This window comes from Arachis ipaensis, chromosome B2 (genome assembly GCF_059453495.1).
Source record: "Arachis ipaensis isolate K30076 ecotype BB chromosome B2, ASM5945349v1, whole genome shotgun sequence".
NCBI classification, from domain to species: domain Eukaryota; kingdom Viridiplantae; phylum Streptophyta; class Magnoliopsida; order Fabales; family Fabaceae; genus Arachis; species Arachis ipaensis.
The window spans coordinates 83,649,137-83,668,631 of record NC_142437.1 but is presented as its reverse complement, the minus strand read 5'-3'; the positions used below and the strand labels follow the sequence as shown (position 1 = coordinate 83,668,631).

The window sequence follows — 19,495 nt, the reverse complement described above, 5'->3', positions numbered from 1 at the left end:
TGAATTTTAATTTCTGCACCTTGTTACATGCTTTCTTTCTTTATGCCTTTAAAATTCAAGCAACTAACTCACTGACTCACTAACTGTTTGAATTAATTCCTCAATTGCTCTAACCATACTCTTCCATTAACCAAGAGTATTTCACTTGTTTGTTGCCTGTGCTGTGTTCTTGTATGACAGGTAGGAGAGGAGAAACATCAACTCCTCCATATACCAAACCAGAGAGGACCCTTCATAGACTTAGAAGGGAAGCAAGAGGGAAGAGAGTAGTGGGAGAAGAGGAATCTGAAGGAGAATCTGAGGACAATTTTGAGGAAGCTTTAGATCTCAACATGGATAGAGAAGTTCACAACCATGAGAGAGCTGATGGAAACCATGCCATTCCTGAGAGGAGGGTTCTTAGTTCATACATAAACCCAACCTCTGGGAATTGTGGTAGTAGCATCCAGAAACCACCCATTCAGGCCAACAATTTTGAGCTCAAGCCACAGCTAATATCACTTGTGGAGAATCATTGTTCCTTTGGTGGAAGTGCTAATGAAGACCCAAATCAACATCTCACAAAATTCCTGAGAATTTGTGACACTGTGAAGTCCAATGGAGTCCAGGAAGATGCCTATAAACTGCTTTTGTTCCCATTTTCACTTAGGGACAAAGCAGCTAAGTGGCTGGAATCATTCCCAAGGGGGAGTCTAACAACATGGGATGAGGTGGAAAGCAAGTTTCTGGCACGTTTCTACCCCCCACAAAAGGTCAATAGGCTTCGATCTGAGGTTCAGACTTTTAGACAACAAGATGGTGAAACTCTCTACGAGGCATGGGAGAGATTCAAGGACTTGACAAGGAAATGCCCACCAGACATGTTCCATGATTGGGTGCAATTGCATATTTTCTATGATGGACTTTCTTATGAATCAAGGAAGGCTGTAGACCATTCATCAGGAGGTTCATTGAACAGGAAAAAGACTGTGGAAGAGGCCATTGAAGTGATTGAGACAGTGGCTGAGAATGAGTACTACTATGCATCAGAAAGGCACAACACTAAGGGAGTCATGGAGCTGAACCATGTTGATACAATTCTAGCCCAAAACAAGGTGTTTGCCAAGCAACTAGCAGAGCTTACCAGGCAATTAGAAACAAAGCAAGTGGCTGCAATACACACACAAGATCAAGAGGAAGTAAGCATTGAAGGAGGTGATTGGGAAGAGGCCAACTATGTGGGAAACCAACAAAGGCAATCATATGATCCACATTCCAACACTTACAATCCAGGCTGGAAAAACCACCCAAACTTTGGGTGGGGAAACCAACAAACCCAACCACAAAACCACAAACCTTACAACCACAACCAACATAACAATTCCACATACCAAAACTCCAATCAAAGATCATACCAAGCCACACAAAACACTTACTCCCAACCACCATATCATGGCCAAAATAATCAACCTACCCAACCTAATCCGAACCAACAATTTCAAGATCAATTAAACCGGATTGAAGGAATGATGGCAACCATGAGTCAAGACATAATTGAATTGAAAGGCTTCAGGGATGATGTGAGAACTACCTTAAGAAACCATGGTGAAAAACTCAAGAGGATGGAATCTCAAGTAGGAGAGCTATCTCAACAGGCCCCCAAATCAACTGCAGTGTTCCCTAGTGACACAGAAAAGAATCCTAAAGGGGAACAAAAGAGAGTAAGATGGGAAGAATGCAAGGCCATCACCATATTGAAGGAAGTCTCAGAAGAAGAAGGAATCAGGCCCTCAGAACAGGAGCCAGAAATCTTGAAGGAAGGTGTGGAGGAAGCTAAGCAGGAAAGTGAAACTGAGCAAGCCAAGGAACTGCAAAAGGGCACAATGGAAACATACCAACCAAAAGCACCATTTCCTCAGAGGTTAGGAGGAGGTGAAAAAGGGAAAACATATTCAAGGTTTTTGGAGACATTTAACTCTCTCCATATCAATATCCCCTTTCTTGAGATTCTCCATCAAATGCCTACACACGTCAAGTATTTAAAGGAATTATTGAGCAAGAAAAGAGTTTTGAAGGGAGGACAAACGGTAATAATGAACAAAGAATGCAGTGCTCTCATCAAGAAGGACACACTCTCTAAGAAAACGGACCCAGGAAGTTTTCATATCCCTTGCATCATAGGGGAAACAAAAATTGACAGAGGATTCTGTGATCTAGGAGCGAGCATAAATGTGATGCCTCTAACTCTTATGAAGAGGCTACAACTGAATGAAGTGAGATCCACTGATGTAATCATACAACTGGCTGACAAAACTCAGAAGCAAGCTGAAGGGGTAGTTGAAAATGTGTTGGTGAAAGTGGGGGATTATTACTTCCCCACAGACTTTGTCATTGTGGACATGGAGGAAAGCTACTTACACCCTATCATTCTGGGCAGACCATTTCTAGCCACTACTAGAGCGCTCATAGATGTAGAACAAGGAGAGCTAATTCTGAGAATACATGATGAACAGCTCATTTTCAAAGTTTTCAAACCTGCATCTGAGCCTGAACCAGAACCTGAAAAGCCTAAGGATGATAGTAGCCATCTGTGTTTGGAGGAAAGTAATCCAGCAGCTGAAACTCTAAAACAGTCCTTGGAAGGCAAACAAGAGTTGCAAGAGTTAGAGCCACAAGAATCAGTGGAAACAGATCAGAAGGATCCTCCCGACATAAGGGTCAATGAAGAAATCCTCAAGAGAAAGGAAAGAGTGATAGGGAGATTGCCAAGAGGATGGAGAAACAAGAAAATTCCCACTGAAGTTTTTTCTCCGGGAGATAACGTGATATCAAGTCATTATCTGCCAATCCCACCTGGCCTCAAAACCATTCCTTCCCAGCTCCCTCAAGTGTTCACAATCAGGAAAGTTCTTTCTATGGAACATTTAGAGGTCATGAATGAATCAAGTGGGGACGTTTTCATAGTGAGAGGAGAAGACGTCAAGCACTACAATCCACCCTAACAAGGGACAACCGTCAAGCTAGTGACGTTAAAGAAGCGCTTCATGGGAGGCAACCCATGTTTTTAGTATCCTTAATCTTTAGTGCTTTTGCTTTACATCTAATAAAGCATGGTTTCTTATGCATGAACTTGAATCCTCAGGACAACTATTGATTAAGTGCACTAAACCTTGCATGTAAATTACAATTGGTCTCTAAGTTTGGTGTGCCTGATGGCACTCCCAAATCTTACTCAAATTGAATTCCATCTTTCATTCAAGGTGCACAACCAAACATTAAGTTTGGTGTTCTTTTTGAACACAGTTTATGAAAAGCAAGAAGTTCCTCTGGATTTCAAAATTCATGACAAGTATACCATTCACATGTTTTAATACTTTGGTTTCAATTACTTAGGGTAGTAACTTTGTTTAGAATCAAAGAGCCAAGGTGACTATGATTTATTAGAATTATGCACACTCATTAAGGACAACCAATATGGATTTCATGTCATCAGGAGACTTGACCAAACACTAAGTTTGGTGTCCAAATAATAAGTGTGCATACATGTAGAAGTCACGGCTATAAGCTCATAAAGACAAGCATTGATTTACATGTGCAAATACTATTCATAATTCACATGGACCGAAAAATGATAGCAAACTTGTTTGTTTGTGCAGGAACAAAAGAAAAGACAAAAATGGAGGAAAAAGACAAGGGGAGGTACGTGCTTGGTCAAAAAGAAAGTTCACAAGTCTTTGAAGCTAACACATGGGAAAAGGAAGTTCTGCAAGAAAAGATTGGTACATGTACAACCTAATGGACCCAGAATACTTCCAAGAAAATGAAAAGCAATTTGTCCTTCTCCATAATTCATATATTTACCATCAAGCCACCCTTCACAAACTACCCTAGCCGTCCATTTTTCACTTATGGGCACTATAAAGAACCACTTGGGGAACGAGCCCCACACCACCAATTCTCCTTCATACACATTTTCCTTCATCATAGCATAACTATCTCTTGCCGAAAACAACCTCACCACACTTCCAACAACACTTCTTGCTTCACCTTGTCAACTTTAGCTTGTCACTTACCAAAACTAAAGAACCAATGGCAGCTTCATCTAGCCACAAAAGAAGAAAAGACAAGCAGCCAATGGAGGAAAACAGGGAATTCGATGCATGGAGATACAGATCAGTTTTCCATGAGATTCAAGCCGAATGGATGAGACCTAAAACGGTACTAGCTGAGGTTCCCTTTGACCTTGAAAAGGATGAGTTCCCAGGTGTTTGGGAAAAGATCAAAAAGAGGAAGTGGGAGCTCCTGACTAAGCCAATCACTAAAATCAACATCAACCTGGTGAAAGAGTTTTATGCAAATGCAGTAAGGGAGGATCCAACCAAGAAACCCACATACAAAAGCTATGTGAGAGGGGTGGAAGTTGACTTCAGTCCCAAAGCAATCATGAAAACTCTTGGCCTGAAAAACATACATTTCAGCCAAGCAAGTTATGAAGAAAGGATGATAGGAGAACCTGACTATGCAACTATTGCTGAGGACCTTTGTGCCATCAGAGCTGAATGGGTGAGAAAAACAAGAGGGGCTCCAAGAGTCTTGAGAAGGGGAGACCTAACACCTGAAGCTAAAGGGTGGTATGCAATAGTTAGGAGATCCATCCTACCCACTGCAAACTCTTCAGAAATAGTCCCTAAAAGAGCCATCTTGCTACATTGCATTATGGTGGGAGGGGAGATCAAAGTTCATAAACTCATTGCTGAACAGATACAAGAGTTTAGTGAGAAAAGTGACCCTGAATCCTGGCTCCACTTCCCTAGCACTATCATTAGACTATGCATCGATGCCCAAGTACCACTTGAGGATGAAAGACCTAATTGGCTATATCCTGGATTGGCCATAACTGCGCACAGAATGACTCTTGGCCCAACTCCTCCAAGACATACAAGAAGAAGAAATGAAGAAGGGCAACAAGTGGAAGCTGAGCAAGAAGCAGAACAAGAAAGACAGGAAGGAGAAGACAGAGAAGAAGAGCAAGAAGAGCAAGCAACTCCTGAAAGAAGACAACGAATTCCCAGAGACCCCATGGATATGAGCAGAATGCAGGAAATCATGGAAGGAATGTCTCAACAATACATGAGGTCTCAGGAGAGACAAGAGGACTTTCATCTAAAAATGATGGATATGCAAAGGAACTTTGAATCAAGATTCTTCGATCTGCAAAGGGAACAGAATTTACACTTACAGGAATCCTTCAGCCACATATGCCAACACCAAGATGCCAATGTCTTTGCAATCAAGGAAGCCACCACTTTACAGAATGCAAGATACTCAGTCCAAGCTGATTACAACATCAGTTCGCAAATCAAGCTTAACTACATAGGGGAACATCTACACAAGATGGACCCAGCATTCCCAGCTTATGATGAGTATTTCAAAGGGAGGAAAGAAGGAGAAATAAACAAGGCAATGATCCTTGAAAAAGGAGTGGAAGAAACGATGAAAAAGGCTGGATTCTGGAAAAAGCTCATAAGAAAAGACAAAGGAAGCACAAGTGGTCAAAAAGAGGCAGGAAGCAAGAAGAAGCAGGATCCCAAGAATTAAGAAGAACCAAGCAATAAATAAGAGGTGGTCTCGTTCCTTAATAATCAAATGATAATTGGTGAATTGTCTTTATGAACTTGTTTTCATCATAAGTCATTTAAGTGTTATGTGGAGTCCTTTTTTTTTTTTTAGTATGAGTGTCTGTTTATTGCTTTGAATAAAGTGAATGCCTAGATGTTTGGATATAACTTCACCTTCTTAAACAAGTGCTTGCCTTGCTTGTTCTGTTTCCAAAAATAAAAGAAAAGTTTGAACAAAAGTAACTTGGCTAAATTAGTGACAAATCAAGTAGAATTAAGTGGTGGTATGCATGCTTGATTGTTTAGTCAGATCACTGGAATTAGAGTGTAGAATTATCATTCTTTGTGTAGAAATTGAAAACTGTCTATGGATCTTGATGAATAAATGTCTTTGGCCATGAAAAAGAAAGAAAAAGAAGAAGAAAAAGTCACTGAAAAAGGGCAACCAAAAAGCAAAAAAAAAAAAAAAAATTGAGAAAATAAGCTAGGCACCAATGGTTTGAACTTCTGAGACAAATGCCTGTGGTGTTTATGTATTAAGGATATGCTTGGATGAATAGGTTCTGAGGAGTGTTTCAACACTTGGTAACTTGGGTTAACTAACCCGGGATTATCAACCAAAAGTCCATTATCAAGAGCAACCTAAATACAAAACATTTAGTCACACAAAGAGGTGCTGGGCACCAATGTCTCAAGAAGAAATGTGAACTAAAATGTCTAAAGTGGATATGTGTAGTGCACTGATAAGAAAAAGAAAATGCCAAAGGCTTGTGCAACACATGACACTAAGCAAACAAGGAGCAAAGAAGCTCTAAGAAAAAGAAAAGAAAAACAAAGAAGAGAAAAGTGCCAAAGACATAAGAATAACAAGAGGCCATAGCAGTGTTTGATGGATGCAATGAAAAAGTGATAATCCTACCTGATAAGTATGAAAAAGTGATGCTGCAACTTTCTGCATAAAACCCTTCGGATGAACTTCAAATGCTTGCTAATATAGCCAATGTAATTGCTTTCTGTTTCATACTTTCTTCTCAAATAATTCAGGACTTGCTTAGGGACAAGCAAGTATTAAGTTTGGTGTTGTGATGCCAAGGCATCTTAGGCTAGTTTCACTAGCATTTTTCTGTTAGTTTTAGTTGTTTTATGCATTTTCTTGAGCTTTAAGTAACCAAGAAGGGTTAAAAGAGTAACAAAGCAATGAACCATCCAAACAGTATGATTTTGATGCAAATTCCATGAGTTTTTAGTTATATTACTTGAATGCTATGAATGGAAGATTTCTCATGAAATTTTGCAAGACTTTGATGCAATTGTTTGGATGATTTCAGGAAGAAGAGGCTAGGCAAGGAAGCAACAAAATCAATAAAGGAAGCTTGAATATCACATGTGGAGTTTAAGTTCCAGTTTAAGCCTAAACTGGAGCTTAAACGCCAAAATCATGAAGGATAAGAAATGCTAGAATTGAAGTTTAACCTCCAGTTTGACCTCAAACTGGAGGTTAAACGCCAGAATGGAAAGTCTCACCAAAGAAGCATTCCACGTTTAACCTCCAGTTTGACCTCAAACTGGAGGTTAAACGCCAGAATGAGACTGCCCATCAGGAAGGAGTTCCACGTTTAACCTCCAGTTTGACCTCAAACTGGAGGTTAAACGCCAGGAGTGGGAAGAGCACCAGGGAGCCATTTCCACGTTTAAGCTCCAGTTTGACCTCAAACTGGAGCTTAAACGTGTTCGACAGCTTTTCTCCTCCAGGGTTGCTCTCTCCATTTCCACGTTTAACCTCCAGTTTGACCTCAAACTGGAGGTTAAACGTGTTCGACACCTCCAGGGCTACCATTCTAAGCTTCCACGTTTAACCTCCAGTTTGACCTCAAACTGGAGGTTAAACGTGTTCGACCTCCAGGATGCCTCCTTCCTTTTCCACGTTTAACCTCCAGTTTAACCTTAAACTGGAGGTTAAACGTGTTCGACCTCCAGGGCTGCCCTTCCTATCTCCACGTTTAAGCTTCAGTTTAACCTTAAACTGAAGCTTAAACGTGTTCGACTACATGACTCTCCAGGGCTACCTTCTTCCATTTCCACGTTTAAGCTTCAGTTTAACCTTAAACTGAAGCTTAAACGTGCTTCTACAAAAGGCCTCACTGGAAGTGTCTGGCGTTTAAGCTGCAGTTTAAGCTTAAACTGCAACTTAAACGCCACTCTTGGAAAAGGTTTCTGGGCCAAAAATATTGTGGTATAAGTTAGTCTTTGAGCACAAATATTAACTTAAACTTACTTTGGTATGAAACCCAATTGAATATCATGGTTTATGGGATTGGGCCTGAAGGATTGATGAGTTTGAAATCTCAACTTATTGAGTCATGTGTCATTATTTGATTATCACTAAATTGGCTCAATAAATGTTACAGAATTTGGATCAACAGCCTCATCAAGATTATGGATCATAAACCCAAGGCAAAAGGAAAGCATGGAGAGGCCTCAAAGCCCAAGAAACTCAACAGAAGCTCAATATAGAAAGTGTATAAATAGGATAGAATTTAAGTTAACTTTAACCTTTTACCTTTTCATTTTGCTAGTTTTTATACCTTTGTAATTGAATTCAGAGCTATGACTCACTAAACCCCTTTCATTGGGTTAGGGAGCTCTATTGTAATTCAATGAATCAATAATAGTTTATCTTCTTCTTCAATCTTTTCTCTTGAATTTTGTTAGAAAGCTTCTCGATCTAATTCCATTGGGTAGTTGTCTTGGGAAAGAAACTACCCATAATTGGAATCCTTCGGAACCTTGGGAAAGGAATGGAGGATTCATGCTAGAGAAGCTTTCTCACAATGAATTGGATTGGGGTTTGGATGGATATTGTGACATGTAATCCTACCAAATTGTGGTTCATGAAATTGTGTGGTATAATCAGTGATAGAGCATCATCTCTTCTTATGAACATTTAAACCAAGGGATTGGGAATTTGTTCATTTTTAGAGAGAATTGGTGAGCCAAGGGATTGGGATCCAATCATATAAGATTGCCAAGCAAAATTCAATGAACGCATTGCTTGAGGAAGAGATAAACATGTTTTGATTCGGAGATCTCAATATCTCCTTTAACCCAATGAATCCCCCAATTTTGATTTCCACTTTCTCTTTACATCCTGCAATTAAATTCATGCAATCACCCCCATTCCCTTTAATTTCAGCAATTTAGTTTCAGCTCTTTAATTCATGCAATTTAAGATTCCGCCATTTTAATTTCTTGTCATTTACTTTTCCCGCCAACTTTACATTCCGCAATTTCTCATCTCAATCTTGATTCCGCTCAACTAGAACACACTTCTAATCCGAATTGCTCACTCAACCAATCCTTGTGGGATTCGACCTCACTCTATTGTGAGTTTTTACTTGACGATAACCGGTGCACTTGCCGGAAGGAATTTTGCCGATCGTGCAATTTCCTAAATCGTAGCATAACTAGTTTATGCGCATCACGTAATAAGATAAATTCTTATGTATTACTGTGACATGATTAACTAGTCTTGTTTGACGTTCTCCCTATGTGAAGATAACATGATACCTTCTTCCATTTGTTGGAGTTGACTAGATAAGATGAATTAATCATTATATGACTAGGATAGAAAGCCTATATCCTCAATCCTTGTCATGAATGTCTCTCTCTTTATTACTTGCTTTCTTTAGTCACTTGCTTGATTTACTCTTCTTGTCATTTAAATTCTTGCCCATTTAATTTTGTGCCCTTTTATCAGTCAAACCCCTTGTCCTTCATAGCCAATAATTGACCACTTCATTACAATTTCTTGTGAGACGACCCGAGGTTTAAATACTTCGGTTATATTTGATTTGATTTGAGTATTGTTAGTTGGTTGGGATCTATACTATCAACGAGAATTATTTTGTGTGAAATTCCTAACCATACGAAAATATCTCATTATCAGGATTCAAATCTATTGGAAAATAGTTTGAATCTGATTTGAATTCTATAATTAACTTGAAAGAGTGGTCATAGTAATTGAGCTTGAAAACTCTTTCTCACAATTCCTATGATTTTAGATCTGGATCGAATAAGTGACATTGAATCAACCATATTTAGATATTAAGAATTGTGTGATTTTGAATCAGAGAATGTGCTTCACCTCTTTTCGTGAGCAATTGATCAAGGATTTGGCAATTAATTAAGTCAAAGAAAATTGGATTACCAAGAAATTGGGATTTAATTACTTATGATTTACTAGAGATCTATCTTTGCATGATTGAGGTGGAAGTGAGAATCATTGATCCTGAGGATTTAGCATCTCTAAACCTTAACGTTTTTATTGAATTTATTTTCTCAATTACTATTGATTGCTTCTAATTAATGCACTATTGTTTTGTTTAGATCTTGTTATTTCAGTTAGTTATCTGCTTTCAATTAATTCACTGTTATGTCATTTACATCTTTAATTTTGAAATTGAGCAATTTTAAACCCTATTATGAATTATCTTACTAGATTGATCAATTAATCATTGATTGTTTAATCCGTTAATCCTCGTGGAGAGGATAACCCACTCTCCGTGGTATTACTTGATATGATTCGGTGCACTTGCCAATAGTTTGTGAATTTTTGCATCAAGTTTTTTGCACCGTTGCTAGGGATTAATTGTGATTAACAACTACCACATTAATTGATTAACTAGATTAGACACTTTTTCTTTTATTTTTGTTACTTCACTAGGAATTCCCTTCGCTTTGACGAAGCGAATTCCAATTTCTCTTTCTCTTGGTTTCTTTGTGTTTATGTAGGGAAATCAAGAAGAGGAACCTTTTCAATTTGATCCTGAAATTGAACAAACCCTCTGACGATTGAGAAGACAAGCTAGAAACAAGAGGGTAGTAGAAGAAATTGAAGAGGAATCAGAGAACAACATGACAAACAATGATGCGTGAGCATCTTATACCCTTTTTCATAGTATTTTCTAGTTGTTTTATGTTAATTTTTTTAATTTTTACTATGTTTTAGTGCAAAATTCATCTTTGGATGATTCTTTGGGTTTTCATGTTATTTCTATGATTTTAGGTGATTTTTGGGCGAATTTGGGAGAATCTTGTTCAGAGACAAAGAAAGGATAGCAGATGTTGTCAATCCTGACTTCTGTGCATACCAATGAGCATATCTTGAGCCCCAGAGGTCCAATTGACACGGTGATGGACTGAAATATTCTTATGCCGGTTAGAAATTAACAATTAATCTAATCGTGAGTATAGTCTAACCAACACGCAAATATCGCATCAAACAATTCTAAAATCTATGACCGAGAGTATTGATCCCAGGTCGTTCTCCCTAGGAATTGCCTTAGAATGCACATCATTGATTAGAAAATCTTTTGTGGTTTTTGAGAGTTGGTGCTAGAATTTAAGCTATCAAAGGTAAACAACAATTAATTGAGATAAAAGCCTTGGCTAGGAGTAAGTATTAGAAGTTCCATCATTATAGTTTCCTTCAATTGTAATAAGAGTTGATTAATGCTTCACTTAGTTAACCCCCTAATAATGGAGAAAAGTCAAGTGAAAGTAACTAACTTGAGTCACAAGTCCTAGTCTCACCTTAGGGAAGTCTAGCTTTAGTGCACTCCAAGTCAATTAGCAATTCTCAATTCCTAATCAACAATTGATATCCACTACTCAAGTGTCTCCAACAACTCAACCCCTAAGCCAAGTGAGAGAAATCTACTCCATAGCTAGGGTTGTCATTATCACAAACAATTGGTAGGCAATCATAAAAGACATGATGTAATTGAGAGAAGAGAATTGAATTAAAGCTATCTAATCCAAACAATCATCAACAATCAAGCAATTGAATGAAATTCCACAATTCATTAATCAAAATTCAAAGTAACAAAGTCAAAAATCTAGATCTAAGAGATTGAATCAAAAGAGCATCAATTGAGAGTAGAAGAGTAGATATACAACTTGTATCAAAGTAGAAGTGAATTAGCAATGGATCTCACCAAGAAATCAAAGGAGAATTGCAATGGAGAAAGTGAAATCCTAGAGAGAAGTTAGAGTTTCTCTCTTTAAAAGCAAAATGTAACTAACTACTCAAAAAATCCCCAATCCCCAATTATCACTAATTATCCTAACCTCCATAATCCTTGGTCTTCTTAAGCTTTTCCCTCCAAAATTTTGCCCCAAAACAGGGCCTGGGACTGACTGAAATCACTGGTCACATTTTCTTCTTAAAAAATCACATTCGCACATTGGCGCGTATGCGCACCTGGGAATTTTCGCGACCTACGCGTAGGCGTGCAGTGCGCACGCGCGTCCAAGGAATTTTGGCTCAGCCATTTAAGCGCACCGGCTTCTCGTTCGGCTCCACTGTGGTGGCTCTGGGTGTGCACATCTGCGCGTACACGCACGGTGCGCGCGCGCGCCCATACCCAAATTCCAAAATTCTACTTTATTCCATTCTTCTTCCATTAATGCATGCTTCCTTCACTCCTCTTAGCCATTTTTGCCCTATAACTTCTGAAACCACTTAACAAACCGATCAAGGCATCGGATGGTAATAGAGGAGGATTACAATATATCAATTTTTGATGTAAAAGAAGCATGTTTTCATCTATGAAGCAAAGTAGGGAGAGGAACACAAAATCATTTGGTTTTATATGAATAAGTGTGGAAGATCATTGACAAACCCTTGAAATCTACACATGATAAACCTTAAAAACGGGGTTTATCAACCTCCCCACACTTAAAGTATAGCATGTCCTCATGCTAAAGGAAAGCAAAAGACCAAATAATCACAAGAGAGTGAGACTCATGGGATGCAATCTACCTACATGAATGAAACCAGGGTGTGTGCTACTGTCTACTTGGTCAAGAGCAATTCAATCTCCTAGAACACACACACACACACACACACACACACACACACACACACACACACATATATATATATATGCACATAGGGCAAGATGATGGGCAATGTATGAACTCTACCAATTCTAGTTATCAAAGTGAAATATGCATAGCTTGCATGAAAAACGCTCGCGAGAGCCGGGTGATAAACCACTATTTTATGGTTTATCTTGTGTTTAATTTAATGGTTTCATCAAATCTTCACCCACTTATTCATACTAATTGCATGATTTTATAATTCCTTCCTAGTATTATTTTATGGTTGAAAACTTGCTTCCTAAAGATCTTTAATTAGTATATTTTAATTCTCCTTTATACCATTCGATGCCGTGATCCATGTGTTAAGTGTTTCAGGCTTCATAGGGCAGGGATGGCTTGGAAAATGGAGAAGAAGCTTGCAAAAATGGAAGGAACACAAGAAACTAAGGAGATGACCAGTGAACACTGACGCGAGCGCATGGCTCATGCGAACGCGTGGAAATGGAGAAAATCGCAGCGACGCGAGCGCATTCCTGACGCGAACGCGTGACAAGGAAAATCGCTGAATGACGCGAATGCGTGGACGATGCAAACGCGTGACCTGCGCGATCTGCAGAATTAACAGAAAACGCTGGGGGCAATTTCGGGCCGCGTTTTGACCCAGTTTTTGGCCCAGAAATACAGAATAAAGCCAGGGAACATGCAGAGACTCAACACACACAGACACATCTTAGACATTCACATTAGAATTACTTTTAGTTTTAGATCTGAATCTAGAGAGAGGATTACTTTCCCTCTAGGTTCACTTTACATTCCTAGTTATTGCTTTTGCTTTTGGAAACTGAAGAATCATTACCTCTGTTGAAGATATTATTCTAGTTTGTTTACTTTGTCCCTTACTCTTCCATATCCTTATTTATTTTATTTAGAGTTCTAATTGGATTATTTTCATGAATTGTTAGTGAAGAGGATTACTTTTACTTTTAATTAATTTTCAATCTCTATTTTATTTTAATTAATTTATTATGTCTTCTTATATTTTTCTGAGTATTATATTAATGTCAATGGAGTAGATTCCCAAACTTGACATGGGGGTTGATTAAGAGGAGACACTTAAGTTGGAAGGCTTAAGTGTTGGTTAAATTGGAAGTTGTTGGCTAGTTCTGTATTTACTAACGCTAGACCTTCCCAAGGGAGATGACTAGGATTTGCGAATAAGGATTAGCTCAATCACTTGACTTTCCTTTATTTAGTAAGGGTTAACTAAGTGAAAACAACAACCTTTTTGATACTTCACTTAAGAGATCCCAACAAGGATAGAACTTCCAATTAATCATTCCCCCAGTCAAGGCCTTTTTATATTAATAATAATTCTTAGTTTTATTGCTTTCATTTATAATTATTGCTCATTATCCAAAACTCAAACTCTCTCAGAAAATTCCTAATTAATAAATTAGCATCCTTTCTTGCAACTCGTTGGGAGATGACCTGGGACTCATACTCCCAGTATTTTTATTTCTAAATTTTGTGACAACTTTTCTAAATTGACAAGGTGGATCTTAGCTGGTTAAGAACTATACTGTCAATGCATTATCTATATTGATTTCTTAATTAGCCGACTTCTGCTGCACGTCACCGGGAATAAGGAATTGAGCTTCGAACCCCTCACCAGAAGTGTCTGCACTCTATCCGCTCGGTGTATAGGGTTGATCACTCAATCCTCTCCTACTTCATGCTCTTCCAAAATTTGTTCTTCCTCTAACAATCAACAATTGTTCTATGCATGCATACATATATCATGAGGTCTTTCCCTAGGTTGTAATGGGGTTAGGGTTAAGGTAGGGTTATATATTTGGCTAAGTGGGCTAAAAAAAAATTTGAATCCTTTTATTAACTTAAGCTCCCCGCCTAACCTATATAACATCCTATACAGTTATGCACTAACCTAACTACCCATTCCTCACTCTTTCACATACTCATGCATTCACTTTTGATCATTACACATATGCATCGATTTGTCTTTGAGTCTTACTGATGCCAAGGCATCTTAGGCTAGTTTCACTAGCATTTTTCTGTTAGTTTTAGTGGTTTTATGCATTTTCTTGAGCTTAAAGTAACCAAGAATGGTTAAATGAACAACAAAGCAATGAACCATCCAAACAGTATGATTTTGATGCAAATTCCATGAGTTTTTAGTTATATTACTTGAATGCTATGAATGGAAGATTTCTCATGAAATTTTGCAAGACTTTGATGCAATTGTTTGGATGATTTCAGGGAAGAAGAGGCTAAGCAAGGAAGCAACAAAATCAATAAAGGAAGCTTGAATATCACATGTGGAGTTTAAGTTCCAGTTTAAGCTTAAACTGGAGCTTAAACGCCAGAATCATGAAGGCTAAGAAATGCTGGAATTGAAGTTTAACCTCCAGTTTAACCTTAAACTGGAGGTTAAACGCCAGAATGAGAATTCCAATCAGGAAGCATTTCCACGTTTAACCTCCAGTTTAACCTTAAACTGGAGGTTAAACGCCAGAAGTGAGAAAGGCACCAAGGGGGCATTTCCACGTTTAACCTCCAGTTTAACCTTAAACTGGAGGTTAAACGCCAGAAAGTAAGAAAGGCACCAGGAGCATTCCACGTTTAAGCTCCAGTTTAACCTTAAACTGGAGCTTAAACGTGTTCGACCAAGTTTTCTCCTCCAGGGTTGCTTTCCCCATTTCCACGTTTAAGCTCCAGTTTAACCTTAAACTGGAGCTTAAACGTGTTCGACACCTCCAGGGCTACCTTTCTCCACTTCCACGTTTAAGCTCCAGTTTAACCTTAAACTGGAGCTTAAACGTGTTCGACCTCCAGGATGGCTTTCTCCTCTTCCACGTTTAAGCTCCAGTTTAACCTTAAACTGGAGCTTAAACGTGTTCGACCTCCAGGGCTGCCCTTCCTATCTCCACGTTTAAGCTTCAGTTTAACCTTAAACTGAAGCTTAAACGTGTTCGACTACATGACTCTCCAGGGCTGCCTTCTTCCATTTCCACGTTTAAGCTTCAGTTTAACCTTAAACTGAAGCTTAAACGTGCTTCTACAAAAGGCTTCACTGGAAGTGTCTGGCGTTTAAGCTGCAGTTTAAGCTTAAACTGCAACTTAAACGCCACTCTTGGAAAAGGTTTCTGGGCCAAAAATATTGCGGTTTAAGTTAGTATTTGAGCACAAACATTAACTTAAACTTATTCTGGTATGAAACCCAATTGAATATCATGGTTTATGGGATTGGGCCTGAAGGATTGATGAGTCTGAAATTTCAATTTATTGAGTCATGTGCCATTATTTGATTATCACTAAGTTGGCTCAATGAATGTTACAGAATTTGGATCAGCAGCCTCATCAAGATTATGGATCATAAACCCAAGGCAAAAGGAAAGCAGGGAGAGGCCTCAAAGCCCAAGAAACACAACAGAAGCTCAATATAGAAAGTGTATAAATAGGATAGAATTTAAGTTAGAAGGAACTTTTACTTTTTCATTTTGCTAGTTTTCATATCTTTGTAATTGAATTCAGAGCTATGACTCACTAAACCCCCTTTCATTGGGTTAGGGAGCTCTATTGTAATTCAATGAATCAATAATAGTTTATCTTCTTCTTCAATCTTTTCTCTTGAATTTTGTTAGAAAGCTTCTCGATCTAATTCCATTGGGTAGTTGTCTTGGGAAAGAAACTACCCATAATTGGAATCCTTCGGAACCTTGGGAAAGGAATGGAGGATTCATGCTAGAGAAGCTTTCTCACAGTGAATTGGATTGGGGTTTGGATGGATATTGTGACATGTAATCCTACCAAATTGTGGTTCATGAAACTGTGTGGTATAATCAGTGATCGAGCATCATCTCTTCTTATGAACATTTAAACCAAGGGATTGGGAATTTGTTTGTTTTTAGAGAGAATTGGTGAGCCAAGGGATTGGGATCCAATCACATAAGATTGCCAAGCAAAATTCAATAAACGCATTGGTTGAGGAAGAGATAAACATGTTTTGATTCGGAGATCTCAATATCTCCTATAACCCAATGAATTCCCCATTTCTGATTTCCACTTTCTCTTTACATTCTGCAACTCAATTCATGCAATCACCCCCATTCCCTTTTAATTTTAGCAATTTAGCTTCTGCTCTTTAATTCATGCAATTTAAGATTCCGCCATTTAAATTTCTTGTCATTTACGTTTCCCGCCAATTTTACATTCCGCAATTCTCATCTAAATCTTGATTCCGCTCAACTAGAACATACTTCTAATCCGAATTGCTCACTCAACCAATCCTTGTGGGATTCGACCTCACTCTATTGTGAGTTTTTACTTGACGATAACCGGTGCACTTGCCGGAAGGAATTTTGCCAATCGTGCAATTTCCTAAATCGTAGCATAACAAGCTTATGCACGCATCAAGTTTATGGCGCCGTTGCCGGGCATTGGTTTTCGATTGACAATTCTCAAATTGGAAGTTAACTAGATTGAGCATTTTTCTTGCTTTGTTAATTCAGTTCAAGTTACTTGTTGAATTTTAATTTCTGCACTCTGTTACATGCTTTCTTTCTTTATGCCTTTAAATTCAAGCAACTAACTCACTGACTCACTAACTGTTTGAATTAATTCCTCAATTGCCCTAACCATACTCTTCCATTAACCAAGAGTATTTCACTTGTTTGTTGCCTGTGCTGTGTTCTTGTATGACAGGTAGGAGAGGAGAGACATCAACTCCTCCATATACCGAACCAGAGAGGACCCTTCATAGACTTAGAAGGGAAGCAAGAGGGAAGAGAGTACTGGGAGAAGAAGAATCTGAAGGAGAATCTGAGGACAATTTTGAGGAAGCTTTAGATCTCAACATGGATAGAGAAGTACACAACCATGAGAGAGCTGATGGAAACAATGCTATTCCTGAGAGGAGGGTTCTTAGTTCATACATAAACCCAACCTCTGGGAATTGTGGTAGCAGCATTCAGAAACCACCCATTCAGGCCAACAATTTTGAGCTTAAACCACAGCTAATATCACTTGTGGAGAATCATTGTTCATTTGGTGGGAGTGCTAATGAAGATCCAAACCAACATCTCACAAAATTCCTGAGAATTTGCGACACTGTGAAGTCCAATGGAGTCCAGGAAGATGCCTATAAACTGCTTTTGTTCCCATTTTCACTTAGGGACAAGGCAGCTAAGTGGCTGGAATCATTCCCAAGGGGGAGTCTAACAACATGGGATGAGGTGGAAAGCAAGTTTCTGGCACGTTTCTACCCCCCACAAAAGGTCAATAGGCTTCGATCTGAGGTTCAGACTTTTAGACAACAAGATGGTGAAACTCTCTACGAGGCATGGGAGAGGTTCAAGGATTTGACAAGGAAATGCCCACCAGACATGTTCCATGACTGGGTGCAATTGCATATTTTCTATGATGGACTTTCTTATGAATCAAGGAAGGTTGTAGACCATTCATCAGGAGGTTCATTGAACAGGAAAAAGACTGTGGAAGAAGCCATTGAAGTGATTGAGACAGTGGCTGAGAATGAGTACTACTATGCTTCAGAGAGACACAACACTAAGGGAGTCATGGAGCTGAACCATGTTGATACAATTTTAGCCCAAAACAAGGTGTTTGCCAAGCAACTAGCAGAGCTTACCAGGCAATTAGAAACAAAGCAAGTGGCTGCAATACACACACAAGATCAAGAGGAAGTAAGCATTGAAGGAGGTGATTGGGAAGAGGCCAACTATGTGGGAAACCAACAAAGGCAATCATATGATCCACATTCCAACACTTACAACCCAGGATGGAAAAACCACCCAAACTTTGGGTGGGGGAACCAACAAACCCAACCACAAAACCACAAACCTTACAACCACAACCAACATAACAGTTCCACATACCAAAACTCCAACCAAAGATCATACCAAGCCACACAAAACACTTACTCCCAACCATCATATCATAGCCAAAATAATCAACCTACCCAACCTGATCCGAACCAACAATTTCAAGATCAATTAAACCGGATAGAAGGAATGCTTGCAACCATGAGTCAAGACATAACCGAATTGAAAGCTTTTAAGGAAGAAGTAAATTCTAACCTGCAAAACCAAGGAGCTGCCATCCAGAAGCTAGAAAATCAAATTTTGTATTTGTCTAAGCAAACCCCTGGGACAAGCGTTTCTCATGCTGCCAAGGCTATTGCAAGGGAAGAATGTAAGGCCATAACCCTCAGAAGTGGAAAGAATCTAAAGGAGATCTCAAAGGAAACCACAGAGGATGAAGCAAAGGAACATGTGAGAGACAAGGAACAAGGACAATCTTTTACACCGTCCGCAACAAAAGAAAAAGAAAAAGAGGTCCTGAAGCCTTATACACCTAAAGCACCATATCCTCAACGTTTGATGAAAAGTGAAAAGGATGGTCAATTCTCCAAGTTCTTGGAGATTTTCAAGAAGCTTCAAATCAACATTCCTTTTGCTGAGGCAATAGAGCAAATGCCACTCTATGCAAAATTCTTAAAAGAATTAATGACCAAGAAGAGAAGCTGGAGAAATGAGGAAACTGTGTTGTTAACTGAAGAATGCAGTGCCATCATTCAGCACAAATTGCCTCAGAAATTGAAGGATCCAGGCAGTTTCCAAATCCCCTGCATCATAGGAGAAGTCATGGTGGAGAAGGCCTTGTGTGACTTAGGGGCCAGTATCAATTTGATGTCTCTAACAATGATGAGAAGAATGAAGATTGAGGAAGCCAAACCAACAAGAATGGCCCTCCAATTGGCAGATCAAACTTTTAAATTCCCTCATGGGATAGTTGAGGATTTATTGGTGAAAGTGGGGGATTTTATATTTCCTGCTGATTTTGTGGTGTTAGATATGGAGGAAGAAGCCAAAGCTTCAATAATTCTGGGAAGACCATTCCTGGCTACTGCTGGAGCCATCATAGATGTACAAAAGGGTGAACTCACTCTTAGACTACATGATGAGAAATTGGTGTTT

The 19,495-nt window shown here is 38.9% G+C and overlaps 2 non-coding genes across 2 annotated transcripts; both read right to left on the bottom strand.

Annotated features, from left to right (window-relative positions):
• Positions 1–758: 758 nt before the first annotated feature.
• LOC148574644 (small nucleolar RNA R71) lies at positions 759–862 on the bottom strand. Its single transcript, XR_015906543.1, has one exon. It is a non-coding gene; the product is annotated as a small nucleolar RNA R71 (small nucleolar RNA).
• Positions 863–17,782: 16,920 nt separating this feature from the next.
• On the bottom strand, positions 17,783–17,886 carry LOC148574643 (small nucleolar RNA R71). Its single transcript, XR_015906218.1, has one exon. It is a non-coding gene; the product is annotated as a small nucleolar RNA R71 (small nucleolar RNA).
• Positions 17,887–19,495: the final 1,609 nt, after the last annotated feature.